This window comes from Pseudophryne corroboree, chromosome 4, assembly GCF_028390025.1.
Source record: "Pseudophryne corroboree isolate aPseCor3 chromosome 4, aPseCor3.hap2, whole genome shotgun sequence".
In the NCBI taxonomy this organism is placed as follows: domain Eukaryota; kingdom Metazoa; phylum Chordata; class Amphibia; order Anura; family Myobatrachidae; genus Pseudophryne; species Pseudophryne corroboree.
In genome coordinates, this window is record NC_086447.1 from 538402746 (window position 1) to 538421661 (window position 18916).

Genomic DNA, 18916 nt, shown 5'->3' on the forward strand with positions numbered 1-18916 from the left:
CTGCAGTGTCACGCAGGATGTCCCTTCCAAAAAACCCTCCCCAAACAGCACATGACGCAAAGAAAAAAAGAGGCGCAATGAGGTAGCTGTGTGAGTAAGATAAGCGACCCTAGTGGCCGACACAAACACCTGGCCCATCTAGGAGTGGCACTGCAGTGTCACGCAGGATGTCCCTTCCAAAAAACCCTCCCCAAACAGCACATGACGCAAAGAAAAAAAGAGGCGCAATGAGGTAGCTGTGTGAGTAAGATAAGCGACCCTAGTGGCCGACACAAACACCGGGCCCATCTAGGAGTGGCACTGCAGTGTCACGCAGGATGTCCCTTCCAAAAAACCCTCCCCAAACAGCACATGACGCAAAGAAAAAAAGAGGCGCAATGAGGTAGCTGTGTGAGTAAGATTAGCGACCCTAGTGGCCGACACAAACACCTGGCCCATCTAGGAGTGGCACTGCAGTGTCACGCAGGATGTCCCTTCCAAAAAACCCTCCCCAAACAGCACATGACGCAAAGAAAAAAAGAGGCACAATGAGGTAGCTGTGTGAGTAAGATAAGCGACCCTAGTGGCCGACACAAACACCGGGCCCATCTAGGAGTGGCACTGCAGTGTCACGCAGGATGGCCCTTCCAAAAAACACTCCCCAAACAGCACATGACGCAAATAAAAATGAAAGAAAAAAGAGGTGCAAGATGGAATTGTCCTTGGGCCCTCCCACCCACCCTTATGTTGTATAAACAGGACATGCACACTTTAACCAACCCATCATTTCAGTGACAGGGTCTGCCACACGACTGTGACTGAAATGATGGGTTGGTTTGGACCCCCACCTAAAAAGAAGCAATTAATCTCTCCTTGCACAAACTGGTTCTACAGAGGCAAGATGTCCACCTCATCATCATCCTCCGATATATCACCGTGTACATCCCCCTCCTCACAGATTATCAATTCGTCCCCACTGGAATCCACCATCTCAGCTCCCTGTGTACTTTGTGGAGGCAATTGCTGCTGGTCAATGTCTCCGCGGAGGAATTGATTATAATTCATTTTAATGAACATCATCTTCTCCACATTTTCTGGATGTAACCTCGTACGCCGATTGCTGACAAGGTGAGCGGCGGCACTAAACACTCTTTCGGAGTACACACTTGTGGGAGGGCAACTTAGGTAGAATAAAGCCAGTTTGTGCAAGGGCCTCCAAATTGCCTCTTTTTCCTGCCAGTATAAGTACGGACTGTCTGACGTGCCTACTTGGATGCGGTCACTCATATAATCCTCCACCATTCTTTCAATGGTGAGAGAATCATATGCAGTGACAGTAGACGACATGTCCGTAATCGTTGTCAGGTCCTTCAGTCCGGACCAGATGTCAGCATCAGCAGTCGCTCCAGACTGCCCTGCATCACCGCCAGCGGGTGGGCTCGGAATTCTGAGCCTTTTCCTCGCACCCCCAGTTGCGGGAGAATGTGACGGAGGAGATGTTGACAGGTCGCGTTCCGCTTGACTTGACAATTTTCTCACCAGCAGGTCTTTGAACCCCAGCAGACTTGTGTCTGCCGGAAAGAGAGATCCAAGGTAGGCTTTAAATCAAGGATCGAGCATGGTGGCCAAAATGTAGTACTCTGATTTCAACAGATTGACCACCCGTGAATCCTTGTTAAGCGAATTAAGGGCTCCATCCACAAGTCCCACATGCCTAGCGGAATCGCTCTGTGTTAGCTCCTCCTTCAATGTCTCCAGATTCTTCTGCAAAAGCCTGATGAGGGGAATGACCTGACTCAGGCTGGCAGTGTCTGAACTGACTTCACGTGTGGCAAGTTCAAAGGGCATCAGAACCTTGCACAATGTTGAAATCATTCTCCACTGCGCTTGAGACAGGTGCATTCCACCTCCTATATCGTGCTGAATTGTATAGGCTTGAATGGCCTTTTCCTGCTCCTCCATCCTCTGAAGCATATAGAGGGTTGAATTCCACCTCGTTACCACTTCTTGCTTCAGATGATGGCAGGGCAGGTTCAGTTGTTTTTGGTGGTGCTCCAGTCTTCTGTACGTGGTGCCTGTACGCCGAAAGTGTCCCGCAATTCTTCTGGCCACCGACAGCATCTCTTGCACACCCCTGTCGTTTTTTAAAAAATTCTGCACCACCAAATTCAAGGTATGTGCAAAACATGGGACGTGCTGGAATTTGCCCATATTTAATGCACACACAATATTGCTGGCGTTGTCCGATGCCACAAATCCACAGGAGAGTCCAATTGGGGTAAGCCATTCCGCGATGATCTTCCTCAGTTGCCGTAAGAGGTTTTCAGCTGTGTGCGTATTCTGGAAAGCGGTGATACAAAGCGTAGCCTGCCTAGGAAAGAGTTGGCGTTTGCGAGATGCTGCTACTGGTGCCGCCGCTGCTGTTCTTGCGGCGGGAGTCCATACATCTACCCAGTGGGCTGTCACAGTCATATAGTCCTGACCCTGCCCTGCTCCACTTGTCCACATGTCCGTGGTTAAGTGGACATTGGGTACAACTGCATTTTTTAGGACACTGGTGAGTCTTTTTCTGACGTCCGTGTACATTCTCGGTATCGCCTGCCTAGAGAAGTGGAACCTAGATGGTATTTGGTAACGGGGGCACACTGCCTCAATAAATTGTCTAGTTCCCTGTGAACTAACGGCGGATACTGGACGCACGTCTAACACCAACATAGTTGTCAAGGCCTCAGTTATCCGCTTTGCAGCAGGATGACTGCTGTGATATTTCATATTCCTCGCAAAGGACTGTTGGACAGTCAATTGCTTACTGGAAGTAGTACAAGTGGGCTTACGACTTCCCCTCTGGGATGACGATCGACTCCCAGCAGCAACAACAGCAGCGCCAGCAGCAGTAGGCATTACACTCAAGGATGCATCGGAGGAATCCCAGGCAGGAGAGGACTCGTCAGAATTGCCAGTGACATGGCCTGCAGGACTATTGGCATTCCTGGGGAAGGAGGAAATTGACACTGAGGGAGTTGGTGGGGTGGTTTGCGTGAGCTTGGTTACAAGAGGAAGGGATTTACTGGTCAGTGGACTGCTTCCGCTGTCGCCCAAAGTTTTTGAACTTGTTACTGACTTATTATGAATGCGCTGCAGGTGACGTATAAGGGAGGATGTTCCGAGGTGGTTAACGTCCTTACCCCTACTTATTACAGCTTGACAAAGGCAACACACGGCTTGACAAATGTTGTCCGCATTTCTGGTGAAATACTTCCACACCGAAGAGCTGATTTTTTTGGTATTTTCACCAGGCATGTCAACGGCCCTATTCCTCCCACGGACAACAGGTGTCTCCCCGGGTGCCTGACTTAAACAAACCACCTCACCATCAGAATCCTCCTGGTCAATTTCCTCCCCAGCGCCAGCAACACCCATATCCTCCTCATCCTGGTGTTCTCTAAACACTGACATCTTCAATCTGACTATCAGGAACTGGACTGCGGGTGCTCCTTCCAGCACTTGCAGGGGGCGTGCAAATGGTGGAAGGCGCATGCTCTTCACGTCCAGTGTTGGGAAGGTCAGGCATCGCAACCGACACAATTGGACTCTCCTTGTGGATTTGGGATTTCGAAGAACGCACAGTTCTTTGCGGTGCTTTTGCCAGCTTGAGTCTTTTCATTTTTCTAGCGAGAGGCTGAGTGCTTCCATCCTCATGTGAAGCTGAACCACTAGCCATGAACATAGGCCAGGGCCTCAGCCGTTCCTTGCCACTCCGTGTGGTAAATGGCATATTGGCAAGTTTACGCTTCTCCTCCGACAATTTTATTTTAGGTTTTGGAGTCCTTTTTTTACTGATATTTGGTGTTTTGGATTTTACATGCTCTGTACTATGACATTGGGCATCGGCCTTGGCAGACGACGTTGCTGGCATTTCATCGTCTCGGCCATGACTAGTGGCAGCAGCTTCAGCACGAGGTGGAAGTGGATCTTGATCTTTCCCTAATTTTGGAACCTCAACATTTTTGTTCTCCATATTTTAATAGGCACAACTAAAAGGCACCTCAGGTAAACAATGGAGATGGATGGATACTAGTATACTTATGGATGGACTGCCGAGTGCCGACACAGAGGTAGCTACAGCCGTGGACTACCGTACTGTGTCTGCTGCTAATATAGACTGGATGATAATGAGATGAAATCAATATATATGTATATATAATATCACTAGTACTGCAGCCGGACAGGTATATATATTTATTATGTAATGACTGATGACGGACCTGCTGGACACTGTCAGCTCAGCAGCACCGCAGACTGCTACAGTAAGCTACTATAGTAGTATGTATAAAGAAGAAAGAAAAAAAAAACAACCACGGGTAGGTGGTATACAATTATGGATGGACTGCCGAGTGCCGACACAGAGGTAGCTACAGCCGTGGACTAACGTACTGTGTCTGCTGATAATATAGACTGGATGATAATGAGATGAAATCAATATATATGTATATATAATATCACTAGTACTGCAGCCGGACAGGTATATATATTATATATTTATTATGTAATGACTGATGACGGACCTGCTGGACACTGTCAGCTCAGCAGCACCGCAGACTGCTACAGTAAGCTACTATAGTAGTATGTATAAAGAAGAAAGAAAAAAAAAACAACCACGGGTAGGTGGTATACAATTATGGATGGACTGCCGAGTGCCGTCACAGAGGTAGCTACAGCCGTGGACTAACGTACTGTGTCTGCTGATAATATAGACTGGATGATAATGAGATGAAATCAATATATATGTATATATAATATCACTAGTACTGCAGCCGGACAGGTATATATATTTATTATGTAATGACTGATGACGGACCTGCTGGACACTGTCAGCTCAGCAGCACCGCAGACTGCTACAGTAAGCTACTATAGTAGTATGTATAAAGAAGAAAGAAAAAAAAAAAACAACCACGGGTAGGTGGTATACAATTATGGATGGACTGCCGAGTGCCGACACAGAGGTAGCTACAGCCGTGGACTAACGTACTGTGTCTGCTGATAATATAGACTGGATGATAATGAGATGAAATCAATATATATGTATATATAATATCACTAGTACTGCAGCCGGACAGGTATATATATTATATATTTATTATGTAATGACTGATGACGGACCTGCTGGACACTGTCAGCTCAGCAGCACCGCAGACTGCTACAGTAAGCTACTATAGTAGTATGTATAAAGAAGAAAGAAAAAAAAAACAACCACGGGTAGGTGGTATACAATTATGGATGGACTGCCTAGTGCCGACACAGAGGTAGCTACAGCCGTGGACTAACGTACTGTGTCTGCTGATAATATAGACTGGATGATAATGAGATGAAATCAATATATATGTATATATAATATCACTAGTACTGCAGCCGGACAGGTATATATATTATATATTTATTATGTAATGACTGATGACGGACCTGCTGGACACTGTCAGCTCAGCAGCACCGCAGACTGCTACAATAAGCTACTATAGTAGTATGTATAAAGAAGAAAGAAAAAAAAAAAACACGGGTAGGTGCTAGGTGGTATACAATATTATATATATATTATATACAATTATATATATATATATAATATATATTAAACTCATAAACTGGTGGTGATTATTAAACTGGTGGTCAGGTCACTGGTCACACTATCAGCAACTTGCAAGTAGTACTCCTGAGTCCTAAGCAGACAATCACAATATATATTATACTGGTGGTCAGTGTGGTCACAAACAATGGCAGTGTGGCTGGCACTCTGGCAGCAAAAGTGTGCACTGTACGTTATATTATGTACTCCTGAGTCCTGAGTCCTGCTCTCAGACTCTAACTGCTCCCCACTGTCAGTGTCTCCCCCACAAGTCAGATAATACAGTCACACTATCTCTCTCTATCACTTCAGCAAGTACTAGTAGTAGTAGTACTCCTCCTAATGCTCCCCAAATTACTACTGTGTCTCTCTCTATCTCACTCTCTTCTCGAATCTCTATAAACGGAGAGGACGCCAGCCACGTCCTCTCCCTATGAATCTCAATGCACGTGTGAAAAATGGCGGCGACGCGCGGCTCCTTATATAGAATCCGAGTCTCGCGATAGAATCCGAGCCTCGCGAGAATCCGACAGCGTGATGATGACGTTCGGGCGCGCTCGGGTTAACCGAGCAAGGCGGGAAGATCCGAGTCGCTCGGACCCGTGTAAAAAAACATGAAGTTCGGGCGGGTTCGGATTCCGAGGAACCGAACCCGCTCATCTCTAATATTTTATGACTGGCAGCCACCAGCACTGGTTTTGCCTATTATATTGACCATGAATAATTTGAATTGGTCCTGGACCACCAACCCAGGGCACCCCTGCAAGTGTCCCGAGGCAACCCAGGGAGCCACGGCACACAGTTTGGGAACCTCTGCTCTAGGATATAAGATAAATATCTTTTAATGTAATGGTTGCAGGCCATAATATGTCCAAATGGAAGTTAAGCTTTTTTATGGTAATTATTTTAATTAATTCAATAATTATGTGTCTTATTATTTTGGCCCTCATTCCGAGTTGATCGCTTGCTACCGTTTTTCGCAGCGCAGCGATCAGGTGAAAAATCGGCATTTATGCGCATGCGCATGGTACGCAGCTATGTTTTTCAGTCGCTCGAGTGTTTGTAGTATGATTGAAGTGGGTGTTTCTGGGCGGCAACTCTGCATTTTCAGAGAGTGCGCTAAAAAACACAGTCGTGCCAGGCAAAAACGCAGGAGTGGCTGGGGAAAAGGGGGAGTGGCTGGCTGAACGCAGGGCATGTTTGTGACGTCAAAGCAGGAACTAAACTGAATGAAGTGATCGCAAGGAAGGAGTAGGTCTGGAGCTACTCAGAAACGGCATGACATTTTTCCTGCGCAGTTCTGCTAATCTTTCAGTCGCACTTCTGCTAAGCTAAGATACACTCCCAGAGGGCAGCAGCCTAACGTTTGCACTGCTGCTAAAAGCAGCTAGTGAGCGATCAACTCAGAATGAGGGCCTTTGTCCATAAATATGTTAACAAATTACCAGTTGACACAGATCATTTAGGGTCTATTTAATAAGCCTTATAGAGAGAGAGATCAAGTGGATAGAGATAAAGTACCAGCCAATCAGCTGCTAACTGCCATGTTGTAGGCTGTGTTTGAATCCTATATAACAGGCAGTTAGGAGCTGATTGGTTGGTACTTTATCTCTGCCCACTTTATCTCTCTCCAGGGCTTAGTACATAGACCCCTTAGGCCAGAGGCAGAACTTGTGAGTGGTGGGCCCAGGTGTAAAAATATAATTTGGGCCCCCCTCCTCCACCCCAACCCAAGTTCACAATATGCCACATGGCAATGGGTGACAGGGAGAGGCAGAGGGTGACAGTGTATGGCAGGTGGAGGCAGATGGTGACAGGGAGAGGCAGAGGGTGACAGAGATACAAGCACAATGTCCTGTGGCGTGTGGAGAACATGGGGTATGTATCTTGGTTGGGGCGGGAACACAGTGGCCTCTGCACTGTCGGTGACAGTGGCCCCTGCCCCTTGTGCTTTCCTCAGTTTGGCACTCAGTTATGCAGACTCTGACAGTGCCAGTGAAACCGGTTGTGAGCTGCCTTTAATTCACAAACAGCAGTGAATCAGAAAAAGATATAGCTGTCTGTTAATTAGAGGCAGTATGTGTATCATCAGTGCTGATAGCTGGTAAGACTCCTCTATCAGTCTGGCGTACACAAGGTCAGCCCCCTGCTTCCCTAAGGTAAGGGGCAGGTCCCTGCTCTCTGCAATGGGCCATTCAGCCATCATTGCTCAAAATGGGCTGTGGAGGGACAAGGGATAACTCATTGCTGGCCTGGGCAGCAGAGGGCCCCTTAGTCTTCAGGGGCCCCAGTGTAATGCACCTGCTGCACCAATAATAGTTCCATATCTGCTTTAGGTTGTTACAGTTAAAATGTTCTTTTTTATGTTTACTTACCAGGACCAGGTGGGGATGCTGCTCGGTTCGTGTCCACTACATGAACACCAGGAAGCACCTCCGGAGGGATGACTAGTTTAAGTTCCTGCTCAGACAGTATGTAGTGGACCCCTGCAGCACATCCTCCTCCTGTCCTGCGACCTTCGCGGCTTTCCTCACCGATCTTCGTTTTCAGGACCCTCTTAATGTCCTCGAACCACGTCTTCACTTTGGAGTGTTCCCAACGCAGTATCTCACAACATTCACTGTGTCCTGGCTTAACCTCCTCAAGGCCTTCTTCTAGGACATAGGGGTCCTTTGTGCCTGGGCACCCAGCAGGTGAGGGAAGACCTGCGTCATGGCATGGTCCAGGGCAGTACCATAACTAGACATTTTAGCAGGTAGAGACCCTTTTTACACATGACAGCAGGCAGAGTCCCCTTTTACACAATACGGCAGGCAGGCAGAGTCCCCCATTTACACATTATTGCAGGCAGAGCTCCCTTTTTGCACAGTACGGCAGGAAGAGTCCCCCTTTTACACATTATGGCAGGTAGAGTTCCCTTTTACACAGTACAGCAGGACACTGACCCACTGACACTGTACAGGGGTCCATACACACATATACTGACACTATACAGGGGTCCATACACACATATACTGACACTATACAGGGGTCCATAAACACATATACTGACACTATACAGGGGTCCATACACACACATACACTATACAGGGGTCCATAAACACACAGACACTATACAGGGGTCCATACACACACATACATTATACAGGGGTCTATACACACATACACTATACAGAGGTCCATATACACAAATACACTATACAGGGGTCCATACACACACACACACACACACACACACACACACTATACAGGGATTTATATGTGATCGCGGGGGTGGGGCGAGGGAGGGGACATCTAATGTAATTAGGCAGCATGGTTGTTACTGAACAGACTGTCAGCACTCAACACTGGAAAGAAAGCATCTCATACCGCAGCACCGATCCTAATGATCCTCCTCCTGCTCTTCATCCATTGCTGTGATCCCGGGCTGATCTTTGCTACAGGCACGCTCTTTGGTTGTTGCAGGTGCTGGCGGGGTGTGATGATCATGTGTGCGGTGCTGGCGGCGCAGTGACCATGTGGCACTCTGCTAGCTGTCGCTGGTGATGGCGGGAGGGGATGCAGTGATCATGTGTGCAGTGCCGGCGGGGGACGCTGCGCGGTGATCATGCTGTGGAACATAGGAGTAAGGCAGGGTGTGTGAGAAGCAGAGATGGAGGGGGCGCTGGCAGCAGCCTCTGGGAGATTGGTTTGGATGCTGCCTGCAGTAAGACTATGTCTTGGCCAGTGTGAGCTGAGACAGTACTCGCCTCTCCAGCCTGCCCTAGTGCCCTAGGAACAGCAAGATGCCCTAGGTGGCGATTGCCTATTGCCTAGGGCTCCGGAGTCCCCCTCCCTCCTCCTCCCCTGCCCCAGGAGCTGTGTCTCTACTCTGCTCCTGGCCCCGGGGGTAGCGCACAGCAAAGGCGACTTGTAATGAGTCAGTCTGACTCATTACAATGCTGCACACTTTGGGCCCCCTGAACGGGAATGTGGGGAGTTGCGACCTCAGGGCAACTGCGCTGTGTTCCAGGCACCGCTGGCACACAAGTAGTTACGGCCCAGATCCAGGGTACCATTCTCAGCAACACTTAGTGGTGGCCAAAATTGCGGACACTTTTTGAAATTTTTATGTTTTTCAACTTCGAATTCTTATAAAAACTGTTTCACTTCATGCAGTGCAATGATTCATATATCAAATTAAAGGAAATTTAATGCTGAATTCAACACAATAAACAGAGATTAAATATTTGCCCTACAAGGGAAGTTATGCTACTTTCAGTCAGACATAGAAGCATAGATGCGTGAGATTCAAGAAGCGGATTGTAGTAACAGCTACTACCAGCCAATCGGAATTTGCATTGTGAGGACCAATCAGCTGTCATTTATGAGTAGGTGCAAGGTCATGTTCAAAGGTAGAAAAGGACAGTTTGGCTGGTTCATTTTGCAGAATAAAGTTGGTTACTGAAGTGCAATTACGGTTGGTTGGATGTTTGTGTGTATTGTTGTTATGCACACCAGTGCCAGCAGGAATGTACTGGTGTCTGAACGGTGAGGGATGCAAAACAAATGAACTCACAGACAGACTGGGGAATAAGACATTACATACACAGAAGGTGATAGGGTAACAAAATAAACACAAAGTGAACAGAGAAGCCCAAAGGCTAAGAAACTGGGTGTCTACCTAGTATTAGGAATGCTCAGATGGAAAGAAGCGAGATGTAGTGATTTAATACGTAGAGAACCCGAAATGCTGTTGCTAAGGGCAACAGCAAAACCCTAAAGGGTTACCAACAGGTGTGGCAGTAAACTCCTTGGTCAGAGATGGAATAATAGACACAAGGAGAGTCTCCACAATCCTAGTCCTCACTTGCAGTGCACTGGTTCAGCTTACTGCCACTAAACTGACACCTGAACACCTTGCACAGTGAGAAAGGATTTTGGCAGGCAAGTCTGAGAATACAGCCGCAAACTTGCTAGGTTCACAGAGTAGCAAAAGAACCCCAGCAGGTTAAACGACTGACTCCAGTCTTACTGCTAGGTCTGGATTGGCAGAATGTAATACCAAATCCCAAGGCCTATTTGCAGTAAGCAACAAACAAATACAAAGTTTACACAGTACTAGCTAGCTTTCAGGAACTGACTAACCAACAAAGATTCAGCAGCATCTGCCTAACCTGAGAAGAGGGTTTATATAGCAGGTGCTGTCCACGCCCCACTCAGACCTCACAGACTGTGAGCACAAAAACCAGCACCGGATCCCCTGCCGTGCACAGAGCCTGTAACCACTGCACAGCAAAAGACCCGAACCGGAGTATCAGCTACGCTCAGGTTACTCCGCTAGCACTTGTCTCCCGGTTGCCATGACGATGTGGCAGCACAGAGCAGGAGACCCTAACAGTACCCCCCCTCTGACGAGGGGTCAAAGAACCCCTACCACCGGGTTTATCGGGGAACTGCGAGAAGAAAGAGCGTAACAGTCTGGGGGCATGAAGATCACAACTGCGCACCCACGACCGCTCCTCCGGGCCATACCCCTTCCATTGCACCAAAAATTACAGCCGACCCCGAACCATCTTGGAGTCAAGAATCCTTTCAACAACAAACTCCCTCTGGCCACGTATCAGAAGAGGGGAAGGTCTTCCACTGGAAGAAGGATTACTAATCGCCCGCTTTAAAAGGGAACAATGAAATGTTTTATTGATACCCAAAGAACGGGGTAGATCTAACTGAAATGCCACCGGATTGATAACCCTAGTGATCTTATAAGGACCGATGAACCGGGGGCCTAACTTATGAGATGGCTGTCTCAACTTCAAATTCTTGGTAGACAACCAGACAAAGTCTCCTAATTTGAAGCTGCAGGGTCTTTTCCGCTTATCAAAAACCCTTTTGGTCACTAATGACACAGACACAAGGGCTTTCTTCACTTTCCTCCAAATACCTCTAAGGACCGAAACCACAGAGGAACCACCAGGCGTGGAGTCCAGGGGGTCAAAAGAATTGGCCTTAGGATGATGCCCATACACACAAAGGAAGGGAGAGATCCCTGTAGCAGAGTGAGCCGCGTTGTTATAGGCAAACTCCGCCATGGACAGATGAGCCACCCAGTCAGTCTGACACTTGGAGACATAACACCTGAGGAACTGCTCCAAGGACTGGTTCACCATTTCAGTCTGCCCATTAGACTGCGGATGGTAGCCTGATGACAAGCTGACAGAAATCTGGAGATCGGAACAAAATGCCCTCCAGAATTTGGCCACAAACTGGGATCCGCGGTCAGAGACCACATCAAGTGGCAACCCGTGGAGGCGCACAACATGCAGCATAAATAATTCAGACAGGCGTCTGGCCGATGGAAGCCCAACCAATGGAACGAAGTGCGCCATCTTCGAAAACCTGTCAACGACAACCCAGATGGCTGTCATCCCCGAGGATTTGGGCAAGTCCACCACAAAATCCATTGAAATGTGGGTCCATGGCTTAGATGGAATAGAGAGTGGATCTAATGGGCCAACAGGAACCCCTCTAGGAGTCTTATTTCGGGCACAGATGTCACATGCCCGAACCCACTGATCCACATCCCTAGCCACCGAGGGCCACCACACCGCCCTAGATAGCAACTCCCGAGTTCTGGCAATACCCGGGTGACCTGCCGACTTCTTGGCATGGAATTCCAGGAACACTCGCTGTCTTAACCTAGGAGGCACAAACAAAAGACCTACCGGAAGGTCTGGAGGAGCCTGCTCCTGTGCTCTAAGGACTAATGACAAGAGGTCCTGGGTAATGCCCACTTTAATACATGATGGGGACACAATGGGCAATGGCTCCTCGGTGGTCTCCTGGATTGGAGCAAAACTCTGCGAGAGCGCATCAGCCTTGATGTTTTTTGACCCAGGGCGATATGTTATCAAAAAATTAAAGCGAGCAAAAAACAAAGCCCATCGTGCCTGCCTGGCATTGAGGCGCTTCGCTGGCTCTAAATATGCCAAATTCTTATGGTCGGTGAGAATTGAGACCACAAACTTAGCCCCCTCAAGCCAGTGTCTCCACTCCTCGAGTGCATCCTTAATAGCCAACAATTCCCGGTTACCCACGTCATAATTCATCTCGGCAGGCGAAAATTTACGGGAAAAGTAAGCACAGGGATGAAGGCGATTATCAGACACCCCCATCTGAGAGAGCACTGCCCCAATACCCATCTCAGAGGCATCCACCTCCACCACAAAAGGACGCTCTGGATCTGGGTGTCGCAGCACCTTGGCCGAGACAAATGCCCTTTTGAGATGGGCAAAAGCCGCTTTGGCCTCACAAGACCAGTGAGCAACATCCGCCCCTTTCTTAGTGAGTGCCACCAAGAGCGCCACTATAGACGAAAATCCAGCGATAAATCGTCTATAAAAATTCGCAAAGCCCAGAAAACGCTGAAGCGCCTTCAAACTAGTGGGCTGCACCCAATCCAGGACTGCCTGTACCTTGGAACCCTCCATTTGGAAACCTTCTGGGGAGATAATATATCCTAGAAATGCGATTTGCTGAACTTCAAATTCGCACTTCTCCAGCTTCGCCCCAAGCCGGTGGTCTCTGAGTTTCTGGAGGACTAAGCGTACATGCTTCCGATGTTCCTCCAGGGAATGGGAGAAGATTAGGATGTCATCTAAGTATACAACTAAGAATCTATCCAAATATTCCCTGGGCACATCGTTCATGAAGTCCTGGAAGACTGCCGGGGCATTACAGAGCCCAAAAGGCATCAACAAATATTCATAATGCCCTGAGTGGGTATTAAAGGCAGTCTTCCATTCAACCCCCTCTCTTATTCGGATTAGATTGTACGCACCGCGTAGGTCAATCTTAGAAAAAATGGTGGCAGTACGAAGCTGGTCAAACAAGACCGAAATGAGAGGCAGTGGGTATGAGTTTTTAATCGTGATACGGTTCAATTCCCTGAAGTCGATGCAGGGTCGCAACGAACCGTCCTTTTTACCCACGAAGAAGAACCAGACCCAACTGGAGACTGTGAAGGTCTGATAAATCCCTTAGCCAAGTTCTCCTGAATGTACTCTGCCATAGCCTGAGTCTCAGGACGTGACAGGGAGTACAACCTGCTCTTGGGAAGCTTAGCATTTGGCAACAAATCAATGGCACAGTCATAGGGGCGATGGGGAGGTAGTACCTCTGCAACTCTTTTGGAGAACACGTCCGCAAAATCTGCATAACATCCTGGCAATCCTGGCAAACTTAGCTGCGAAAGCCTGACTGGAAGGCTCAAGCAACTCCTGAAACAATCAGTACCCCAACTAAGAATCTCCCCAGAGACCCAGTCAAATTGAGGATTGTGGGCCCTTAACCAGGGTAACCCCAACACCAATGGGGCAAAAGTACAGACAGTCACATAAAAGGACAATTTTTCAGAGTGTGTGGCTCCAATAAACAAAGAAATCTGGCTAGTGCAAGAGGTAATTTTACCCTGGGATAATGGTTCCCCGTTTAACCCACAAATCTCAATTTCCGATGCCAAGGGTACTAAGGGAACAGAGTGTTTCAGGGTGAATTGGCGGTCCATAAAAACCCCGTCGGCCCCACTGTCCACAAAGGCCTCAGTCTTGACAGTTTGACCGAGGATCTTCAAGGTCACCGGAATGATAAAAGTCTTCTTGGGAAATTCCGACTTCTGACCTGACAGGATATTTCCCATCACCCTCAGGCCCTGAAGTTTTCCGGCTTTTCTGGGCATGATACTACCACATGACCTTTATTCCCACAGTACAAACATAACCCCTGCTGTCTCCTCCACGTCTTCTCACGCGAGGAGAGGCGGGTAGCCCCAATCTGCATAGGCTCCTCGGAAAATTCCTCAGAGTCTGAGGTTCCCTTGGGAAAGAAGGAAACCTCGGTCTCCCTTTCAAGCCTGCGCTCTCTCAGCCGTCTATCCACCCGAATGGATAACTGCATGAGCTGATCCAAGCTATTAGGCAAGGGATATTGTACCAGTTGGTCTTTTAACTGGTTAGAAAGACCTCTTCGGTAATGGTGTCTCAGGGCTGGGTCATTCCACTGGGTATCATGGGCCAACCTCCGAAACTCCGTACAATAAACCTCAACTGGCCTTCGCCCTTGCTTAAGGATCGAAATCTGAGCCTCGGCTGAGGCCGTCTTGTCAGGGTCATCATACAACATGCCCAGTGCCGTAAAAAAAGCATCAACACTTTTAAGCGACGGACAGTCAGGCTGCAACCCATATGCCCAGACCTGTGGGTCTCCTTGTAGCAAGGAAATCACTATGCCCACCCGCTGAATCTCCGACCCAGAAGACTGAGGCCTAAGCTGGAAATATAGCTTGCAGCTCTCCTTGAAACAAAAGAACTGCGAGCGATCTCCAGAAAAACGATCCGGGAGATTTACTTTCGGCTCCTTAACCCCTGAAGGTACTGCTGCTGCGGGAGCTCCGCCAGCGGCCTGCGAGGTGTGCATTTTAATGGACAAATCATTAAATTGTCGTGTCAGGACCTGCACCTGATCGACCACCTGTTGCAAAGTATTTTGAGGGGTATGCTCCATATTCCCACAAAATTTCAACAGGAGTATTAGGCTGCTGAATATGTTATGCACACCAATGCCAGCAGGAATGTACTGGTGTCTGAACGGTGAGGGATGCAAAACAAATGAACTCACAGACAGACTGGGGAATATGACATTACATACACAGAAGGTGATAGGGTAACAAAATAAACACAAAGTGAACAGAGAAGCCCAAAGGCTAAGAAACTGGGTGTCTCCCTAGTATTAGGAATGCTCAGATGGAAAGAAGCGAGATGTAGTGATTTAATACGTAGAGAACCCGAAATGCTGTTGCTAAGGGCAACAGCAAAACCCTAAAGGGTTACCAACGGGTGTGGCAGTAAACTCCTTGGTCAGAGATGGAATAATAGACACAAGGAGAGTCTCCACAATCCTAGTCCTCACTTGCAGTGCACTGGTTCAGCTTACTGCCACTAAACTGACACCTGAACACCTTGCACAGTGAGAAAGGATTTTGGCAGGCAAGTCTGAGAATACAGCCGCAAACTTGCTAGGTTCACAGAGTAGCAAAAGAACCCCAGCAGGTTAAACGACTGACTCCAGTCTTACTGCTAGGTCTGGATTGGCAGAATGTAATACCAAATCCCAAGGCCTATTTGCAGTAAGCAACAAACAAATACAAAGTTTACACAGTACTAGCTAGCTTTCAGGAACTGACTAACCAACAAAGATTCAGCAGCATCTGCCTAACCTGAGAAGAGGGTTTATATAGCAGGTGCTGTCCACGCCCCACTCAGACCTCACAGACTGTGAGCACAAAAACCAGCACCGGATCCCCTGCCGTGCACAGAGCCTGTAACCACTGCACAGCAAAAGACCCGAACCGGAGTATCAGCTACGCTCAGGTTACTCCGCTAGCACTTGTCTCCCGGTTGCCATGACGACGTGGCAGCACAGAGCAGGAGACCCTAACAATTGTTTAGTGCCATTGACGGTGTAAAAAATAAATACAACAATGTCGTCCAGGCAAAGTGGTGACTGGTCACCCAGGAAGAGATCCAGGATTGTGGTGTTACGTGAAAATGGTCTTTCGTATGCAGCAATTGCGAGAGAAGTTGTTGGGAATGTGACAACATCAGGAGTACGAAAGTTTTGTTTACTCTATCAGGAAACACAATCTATACAAAACAAAGAAGGAAAAGGCCGGAAAAAGTGCACAACAGCTTATGATGATAGGAGAATAAAATGAATTTGCGTCAGGGACAAATTAATGTCATCTGCGGCCATTAGCAGTCAACTGAGTGCAACTGGTGTTTTTGTCAGTGCAAGAACGGTACGGAGAAGACTAACGGAGGTTGGCCTAAAAGGTAGGATTCCCCGGAAAAAAACATTCCTGAATAAAAAGCAGCGGCAGAAACGAATACAGTGGGCAAAACTACACATTGCATGGACAGAAGGTAAGTGGAAACAAGTGATATGGAGTGACGAAACTAAGATATCGATCTTTGGTAGTGATGGGAGAAAATATGTGAAACGTCACATCAGGAAAGAGGTACATCTAGATTGCATTCAAGCTACAACAAAGAATCCTACAAGTGTTATGATCTGGGCATGTATGACAGCAGATGCTCTAGGCCGCCTTCATGTCATAGATGGCACACTGAACAGCAGAAAGTACATTGACACCATCCTACAATGAGAACTTCTACCTTTTATCAGGGATCTTTTTCCAGATAATGCCCCATATTTTTTCCAGCAGGATTCAGCTCCCTGCCACACTGCATGAATATGCAAACAGTGTTTCACGGAGAATGACATACAGGTGCTGGGATGGCCAGGAAACAGCCCAGACCTGAACCTCATAGAACATTTGGGGTTCCGTTTGAAAAAAATGGTATATCTGAGGCGTCCATCCAATAAAAGAGAATTCATTGAGACTATCATTGTCTCATGGCACCACATAATAAAGAAGGAAGAGCTTCAAACATTGGTTGACTCAATGCCACGTCCCTGTAGTGCTGTCTTGAAATATAAAGGATACCCAACGAAATACTGATAGGACAGTGATATCACAGGGATTTCCACCCTAAGTGTTGTTTTCACTGCATAACTTCCCTTGTAGTGCAAATATTTGACCTCTGTTTATTGTGTTGAATTCAGCATTAAATTGCCTTTCATTTGATATATGAATCATTGCACTGCATGAAGTGTAACAGTTTTTATAAGCATTCGAAGTTGACAAACATTCAAATTTCAAAAAGTGTCCACAATTTTGGCAACCACTGTATATTGTGCCCTGTCCTTGTTTTGCCAGGTGCAGGTGCAGGTGCAGCAGCCTCCTCCTTATCCTCCCCTCTATCCTCCACAGCACTTTCCTGCACATTTCCTCCTCCTCACTGTCTTTCTCCTCTATGGCAGGATCAGAATGATGCTGCACCATGACCTCCTCTTCACCCTCTCCTCCACACTCCTCTCTCTCCTGGAAATAATGACTTTCCAAATCTCACCAAATAGCAACGCAAACTGAAAATGAAACTAGCTCTCTTTATCACAGTCACAAGCCACCAACTTCTCACAAAAACACCACCTACCTTTCAAAGGACAAAATGGATGCTCCATGGTTTATATAGCGGGTTTGATGCTTGCATCTGGTGACTTTTGGGTGCCAGTGAGTGAATTTCTCTCACACTATGCAACCTTTATAATGAAACTACTAGAGATGAGCGGGTTCGGTTCCTCGGAATCCGAACCCGCCCGAACTTCAGCTTTTTTTACACGGATCCGAGCGACTCGGATCTTCCCGCCTTGCTCGGTTAACCCGAGCGCGCCCGAACGTCATCATGACGCCGTCGGATTCTCGCGAGACTCGGATTCTATATAAGGAGCCGCGCGTCGCCGCCATTTTCACACGTGCATTGAGATTGATAGGGAGAGGACGTGGCTGGCGTCCTCTCCATTTAGATTAGAAGAGAGAGAGAGAGAGATTGACCTGATTTAACGGAGCTTAGGAGTACTGTAGAACTGTAGAGAGTGCAGAGTTTACTAGTGACTGACCACAGTGACCACCAGACAGTGCAGTTTTATTTAATATATCCGTTCTCTGCCTGAAAAAAACGATACACAGTGACTCAGTCACATACCATATCTGTGTGCACTGCTCAGCCCAGTGTGCTGCATCATCTATGTATATATCTGACTGTGCTCAGCTCACACATCTTATAATTGTGGGGGAGACTGGGGAGCACTGCAGTGCCAGTTATAGGTTATAGCAGGAGCCAGGAGTACATATTATTATTAAAATTAAACAGTGCACACTTTTGCTGCAGGAGTGCCACTGCCAGTGTGACTGACCAGTGACCTGACCACACTGACCACCAGTATAGTTAGTAGTATAGTATACTATATTGTGATTGCCTGAAAAAGTTAAACACTCGTCGTGTGACTTCACTTGTGTGGTGTTTTTTTTTTTTTATTCTATAAAAAACTCATTCTGCTGACAGACAGTGTCCAGCAGGTCCGTCATTATATAATATATACCTGTCCGGCTGCAGTAGTGATATATATATATTTTTTATATCATTATTTATCATCCAGTCGCAGCAGACACAGTACGGTAGTTCACGGCTGTAGCTACCTCTGTGTCGGCACTCGGCAGTCCGTCCATAATTGTATACCACCTACCCGTGGTTTTTTTTTCTTTCTTCTTTATACATACATACTACTACTACATCTCTTTATCAACCAGTCTATATTAGCAGCAGACACAGTACAGTACGGTAGTCCACGGCTGTAGCTACCTCTGTGTCGGCACTCGGCAGT